The following is a 7423-nucleotide window of genomic DNA, read 5'->3' as shown; positions in this document are numbered from 1 at the left end:
GATTCCTAATCTATATTATTCCTTTTTATCCTCTTATATAGGGTTATCAATTATGAATAAATGTTCATATATTCAATCCTTTCTTTCCATTCAGACATCTCCTGCCATATTTAAAGCTCTTAGTACCTCATATCATAATTAGGAAATAATCTGCTAATTCTGGTCCATTCTTCTCACCAATCCTAATGACAAGTTAATTATTACTGTATAGTTTTATTTATTTTTCATTTTTATTCAATTTATTTAAATAAAAACAACAACAAAAATAACATTTTATTTCTTCCATTCTCCAACTCTTAACCACCAATCTGTTCTCTTCATCTATAAGCTTGGGCTTTCTTTGTTTGATTTTTAGATTACATATGTAAGAGAGATCATACAGCATCTGTCTTTCTCTGAGGTATTTCACTTAGCATAATGTCCTCGAGCTCCATTCACGTTGTTGCAAATGGCAAGATTTCATTTATGGCTGAATAATATTTCATTGTGTATATATACATTTTTTTATCCATCATTTATCAAAAAAAAACTTAGGTAGTTTCCACATCTTGGCTATTGTAAATAATGTTTCAAGATACATGGAGGTGCATGTGTCTTTTCTAGTGATTTTTGTTTTCTTCAGATAAATACCCAGAATTGGATTGCTGGATCATATAGGAGTTCTATTTTCACTTTCTGAGACACCTTTATACTGTTCTCTGTACTGGTTGCACCAATTTACATTTCCACCAATAGTGCACACGGGTTCCCTTTTCTATACATCTTCAGCAAATGTGGAGATAATGTCCCACACTTATGGTGGGCTGGCTACTGATAGTTCTGTCACTATGGGGCAGCTGGTCGGAGCCCAGGACCACCTTAGATCTCATTCTCCTCAATCTGGTTGAAGAACAACCCCAAACAAACTACTTATCATGACAATTAAGCCATGCCATAGTTTCCTCTCAGCATTGTCTGTCATATCACTGCTCTATTCATTTCCCTATTATTTTGGTTTACTAATTACTAAAGTATTCTGGAATCTCCTGTGCTATTTCCTTTCACCTGGTGCTTGTTCCTTACAGAGGTTGCAGAAAGTGGAGGAGAATTTTTCTCCACTGTCTAATAAGGTATCGGTCCTTCAAGTCACAGCCTGTTGCTGCTGAGGAGACACCCAGCTCATATAGTAGGTCATCCACTTCTCAGACTAATTAACTGTTTGTCTGTCACATGCTCTCAGTCTCTTCTACTCAACCCTGCTCCAGACTGTAAACTCCTGAGGGTAGAGAATATTTATACCTTTAATCTGCATGGCTCCTAAAATTCAAAATCCTAGAATTAAAAGAATAAACAAATGAAATAATGAATACAATCTTTGCCTCCTCTGAGCTCCCAAAGAACTCGTTCATTCTTCTTCCTTGTGGAAATTTTAGGTTTTCTGTTTTTGTATTGTAGACATTTTTGCATACATTAAAACTCCCAACTAAACTCTCAGCAATTTGTGAATAGATTTGAGCTTGGTTCTCCAGCCGGGGAGAACAAGTCCTGGAATCAAGCAGATGTTCAATGTACAATCAAACAATGAAGGGGCTAAACCTGCCAGTGGGTGTTATCTAAGCAGAAGATCATTCTACACTGAAAAAAATTATTGTGATACGTCTCAAGAAATGCAGTTCTGTTACTTACAGACATTTATAATTTAGAATGTTAAGTGAGTGTATCCTGATAGATGTTTATAGAGAATATACTTGGTCACTTGTTGAAGAAGAAAATTAATCACTGTTTTTATGTCATCAGTGTATCTAAAGTACTTGAAGATACTTGAAAGCAGTTGATTTTCTTAAGTAGATTAATTATTTATACTATAAATTTGCATAGTAAATACTGTGTAGAGCATAAAGCTACATTTTATCATATTCTTTTAAAGTACCACAAATTGTATATTCATAGAATTCAAATGAATGAGGCTTCTGTGTCTCCTAATGTTTTGTTAATGTTAGTAAAATACCAGCATGTCTTCTTGGCCTTCATGTGACTGATTCATTGCTGAATGAGCTTTATCCTACAACACACTGCCTTCTTCTGACTTTGAGGGGTAAACAGAACTTTCAAACAGCAGCTGAACTTCCATCACTCAGCACCCCTTTCCTTGGCCCCCAGATCTTCCACTTCCAGCTCATTTGCGGGCAGCTTTCTCTTCTACACCTCCAAACTGAATTCCTCTAGCCCTTTTTCCTCTCAAACGCTCCTTCATTCACTTTTCATTTCTATTTCCTTCCTTCTAAGCCAACCTTTAGCTTTTCTTCCATGCCTCAGAATGGTGTCATGTTATTATCTGCTTACTCTCAGAAACTGGACGACCCTTCAACCACTGGAACACGGCCTCTGAGCTCCCTGCTGGCTCTGCAGCACTTCAGCCAGTGATAGAGGAGCAAATATCCCCTAGAGAAGCAGAAAATTTGGTGCGGAGTTAATACATGACCATAAGGTAGGTTTGTTTTGTAAATAAGATGTGTATATAATCATTGTTCTTTTCATACTTTAACATCATGTATAAACATTGAGTTCCTGCTAATTTTCTCTGCAGTCAAATGAGATATAAAATTGAGTGAGTCAAGGTCACCCTGTCTGACAGGGAAATATGGTTTAATGTGAGAGAAATATTCTGCTCATGGGTGATGACCACACAAGTAGCAATTCCTCCAGTGTGGATGAGTGCCCTGGGGATCAGAAGAGGAAGTAACTATGGCCATCAAAGGACCTTCCCAAAGCAGTGACTTTTGAACCCCACCTCAATGGTTGTGTGGGCATCTGTCACACAGGTTGAGGACAGCTTGCTCCCAGAAAGGGAACGGCCTGTGCAGAGGCTTGGAGGTGTGAGAATCATACATGTTGACAAAGGCTCACAGTATTCTGGAGGACAGAGTGCTTAGGGGTGGCAGGATATGAGGCAACAGAGAGACTTTTGTGTAGGATCATAGGGCTATTCTAAGAGCTCTGTCATGTTGTATATAATGGAAATCTCTAAAATATGAAGGTTATACAATTCAACTTTCCAAAATGTAAGAAATACCTAACTTAAGCCTAGGAATTGCTGGGGATTCAAAATGGTCTGGGGGAATAAATGGAAGTACTCCATTAGGGGTGTGTGTGTGTGTGTGTGTGTGTGTGTGTGTGTGTGTTGATAAGGAGTACCTTGGGACAGAACTCCCCTCTTGACGTGCCAGAACTGGCACAAGGCCTGTCACAAGGACCACTTTTTAGTTGAGGGGATGGAAGAATCTGAGTGTAACATCAGCTTTATAGCTCATATTAAATTCACTTTTATTGCAGACAACTAGATAAAGGTCAAGTTTCTAACAGGAGAGCTAGATGTACTAGTAACTGAATGGACTATTTAAACAAACTGCCTAACACACTGGGGCCTTGGGTTCCATCTAAGAGAACAATGCCCACGTGGGACAGAGTCAGTTTTTCCTTTTCTGCTGTAAGCCCCTGCAGAGGGTACAGGACTATTGCCTATAAAGACTGTGCCCAGCAGAGCAGCAGGAGAAACAATGGTACCCTAATGAGCAGCATCAGGGCCACACCACCCCCAGCAGAGAAGAGGCAGTAGGTGGGGCTGAGCAAGTAGATGTGGGAAAGAAACCTTCTGGGGATTTCAGATTCTTGAGGGAGCTAGACTTGGCAATGGGGCTGGGCATTCTGCAGCAGCAAATGGGTGTAATGTGCTAAGCAAATTCAGGGATGAATAGATATTATCAGTATCCATGAAGAGGAAAGTCATAAAGGATAGTCTACACCAAGAACATTTATCTGGTAATACAGGTAAGAAAATATAAACACAAATATAGACACAAAGAGCCCTGGCCGGTTTGGCTCAGCGGTTAGTGCATCCGCCTGCGGTCCGGAGAGACCCGGGTTCGGTTCCCACTAAGGGCATGTACTTCGGTTGCAGTTTGTCCCTGGCCCAGGTTGGTCGTGTGGGTGGCAGCCACTCGATGTGTCCCTTTCACATCGATGTTTCCCTCAGGTGAGGATTTAAAAATATATATATATATAGACACAAAGAGGCTATTGGAACATCCTAAGTGAGGAATGATGAGGGCAGGCATGATTTGAGGATAGGGCTGTGGGAGTGTAGTTAAGGACTGCATAAGGCAGAAATACACAGTTCTTTAGCCATCTAAAAGGACTGCTGATGCCTGGCTGGTGTGGCTCAGTTGTTGAGCGTCAACCCATGCACCAAGAGGTTGCTGGTTCGATTCCCAGTCAGGGCACATGCCCAGGTTTCCAGTGGGGGGTATGCAGGAGGTGGCCAATCAATGTTCTCTCTCTCATCAATGTTTCTATCTCTCTCTCCCTCTCCCTCTAAAAATCAATAAAGAAAAAATATTTTTTTTTAGAATAAAAAATAAAAGGACTGCTGATGATTGTCTTGTAGCATTTGCTGTTCTAGAGCTGGCAGTGTGAGGTGCAATGGTCAATGTCTGAAAGTGGGCTTTGGTGCTCATTCTATAGCTTACAGTGATCTAATTAGAATGAGTTGGGGGTAAGATTCTCCCTACAGAACAGGTTGCTCCAATCAAAGCTCGGTTTTCCACAGGAACTGTGGCTTCTTTCCTGAGGAAGGGGGTTGGAGTTTCCTATGGGTCCCAAGGTAACCAAGCACTGAGCAGCTGTTTCCCTAGACCTGTAAACAGCTGTCATTCAGACTATTTTGTACCAAGATTTCTGTTTATCCCCCAGTGACAAAGTTGCACTCATACTTACACCACAATAAAAGTGAATGTGAGTGGGGATGGACAGGAAAATAAATTGTCCCAGCAAAGCATCCTGGGATGGTGGGGAGATGGCGGATGGGGAGATGTCGGGTGGGGAGATGGCGGGTGGGGAGATGGCAGGTGGTAGTGGTGGGTAACTGCCCTTCTCTTGCTACTTCCTGGCTTTATCAGTTTTCCCTGTCTTCAGTAAGGTCTATCCATATATTATGCAGCTATAGAGTTTTTCTCAGACCCTGGAGTATGACAGGTATTAACAGGTCCATTAAGGGATGTACCTAGCATGATCCAGGATAGAATCTTATGAATAATTCAACCACATTTGGTACATCCTGGGATTCTAACTTGTAATAAGAGCATACAACATAATTAGGGCTGTGTTTAGACCAGAGACTTACAAAAAAAAAAAAAAAAAATCAAAGCCCAAAGGACAAAAAACAATCACCAAACAAAATTTACCTACAAATCAATTGACTAATACATTGACAGTGATATAGAGTAAAAGGCTGTAAGGGATCCCACAGCAATCAGGTTGAGCCATGATGTAGTGCACAGTATTCATTATGTGCCCAAAGTCTTTAGGATATACATCCATATAGGATATTTGCCTCTTCAATTAGTAAAATCTATAGGTTTTCCAGAGAAAGTAGAGTCATATGTCAAGCAAATAGATTGGTTGATTCAGGTAGTAGTATTTCTAGAAGACAATTAAAATGAGAAGAGTCCTAACTGCTTGCCATGTTCTTACTATATTTTCATCTATCTCTTTGATTTATAAAATTGAACAAGCTAAATTTTCCTTTTGGAAGTGAATAATACAGACATCTTTGCCCACATTCTGCCTCATCTTTGATCCAAAAGAAGTCACAAGCATAGAAAGAGAAAGAACAGTTTGAAACAGTTCAAATGACAACGATGACCACTCACTGCAGATATCAGAAAATTGCCCCTTTGATTCTACAAATTTAGTTTCGTGTGGATTTCAATAGTTTATCTAATTCCTAGCCTCTGTGCCCTATACAATTTGTTTTGTTTTTGACCGGTTATTCCTCAGTTCTTATAATATACCTAGTTAAAATCAACTCAGAAAGAATTAATTTTTTTTCAGGATAGACTTGTGACCTTGGTCCATGCTTTGAAGAAATATAAATAGGGTATCTGTACCAAAAGGATTAAAAGGCACTGCACCAAGCATGTTTATTTGAATCCCATTGTGAAGTGGAGGACATTCCTTAAAGGACAACTTGATTCTGGGATCTGTGGGACTCTGCTCCCACACACACCAACCTGAAATTAGACCAACTTTCAAATATCTATTTCAAGTGAGGAAGATGAGGAAATTGAAACCAATGATGCTTTAATAACCACCAAGACTTTGCTTCAATTGACTGTTCACAATTTGTCTTGTAGGGTGAATGCTGGAATCCTTTGTCTACTTTTCATTGTATCAAAGCCAAGAGTTGTTTTCATTTGGGCTCAGGAGAAAATGTGACTTTTTATTGAGAGCAAACACATTGGTCTCATTTTATCCCTGCTTTGATCTCACCTCACCTCTCATTCATGTGTGTTCGTGTGTATTTGTGATTTGCTCATGGCCCCTTTAACATCTGCTTTTTGATCATTTGGTGGGAGGAGCTAGATGGAGAAGGATGAGCACTAACCCCCTTCTGCCTTTTTTTTCTTTATCTTGTAAGCAGCGTTCTTCTCTATGTTCCCAGTCAGAATCAACTGTTGCTAAGAGAACAGAATCTGGTATGTCTCAGGAAGAAATCACTGCTATAGCTATGAGGAAACCTACCCAACAGAAAGGCAAAGATGGGGCCAATAACTCGGAACACACATACATTGAAAAAATTCTAATGTATTTAAAAATGAAAGCTCCTTCATAAAAATCCTTTATTGAATGCCTAGTGTGGCCAGAAAGCTGTGAAGGCAACCAGATACAGGAAGACAGCTGAAGTTGGACCAGAAGGCATCAAGGGAGTTCTAACTATTGTGTGGCAAGATCTTGTCTCTCATGAGCTCTCAGAGCAATTGTTGAGAAGCACAGGTTTGTAAATATGCCCACCCTTTAACTCATGGACACAGGTACATATGGCCACAGTAGCCCCTGTCTTGCAGCCTCTTGTGGCTCGTGTTGTAGAGAATAAAGCTCACATTCTTTTGCCTTCCCAATTTGACAGAAAATTTGTCTCCTACCACTCTCCCCTGAGAATCCACAGCCCAGTTACATCTTCCTTCTCACTGTCATCAGATTGTACCCCTCACTTTCAGTCTTTAGCCCAGCGGTTCTCAGCCTGTGGGTCATGACCCCTTTGGGGGTTGAACGACCCTTTCACAGGAATCACCTAAGACACAACAGTAGCAAAATTACAGTTATGAAGTAGCATTGAAAATAATTTTATGGTTGGGGGTCACCACAACATGAGGAACTGTATTGAAGGGTCAACCTAGGAAGATTGACAACCACTGCTTTAGCCACTTTGTCCATGTTGCTTCTTTTATCTGGGACATTCCCTTGGCCTCTCTGTGTGTAAATTTTGGGCCCAGTTCAGACTTTCCTGAGCACAATTAACTCTTCACTCCAAAATATTCCCTCCATCTTCTCAAGTCTATCTTAATGTCTATCTCTTTCTTTCTTCTCTCTCTCTCTCTCTCTCTCT

This window comes from Molossus molossus, unplaced genomic scaffold (assembly GCF_014108415.1).
Source record: "Molossus molossus isolate mMolMol1 unplaced genomic scaffold, mMolMol1.p scaffold_m16_p_3, whole genome shotgun sequence".
NCBI classification, from domain to species: Eukaryota; Metazoa; Chordata; class Mammalia; order Chiroptera; family Molossidae; genus Molossus; species Molossus molossus.
The sequence above is the reverse complement of the archived record's forward strand: the minus strand, read 5'-3'. Positions refer to the sequence as shown.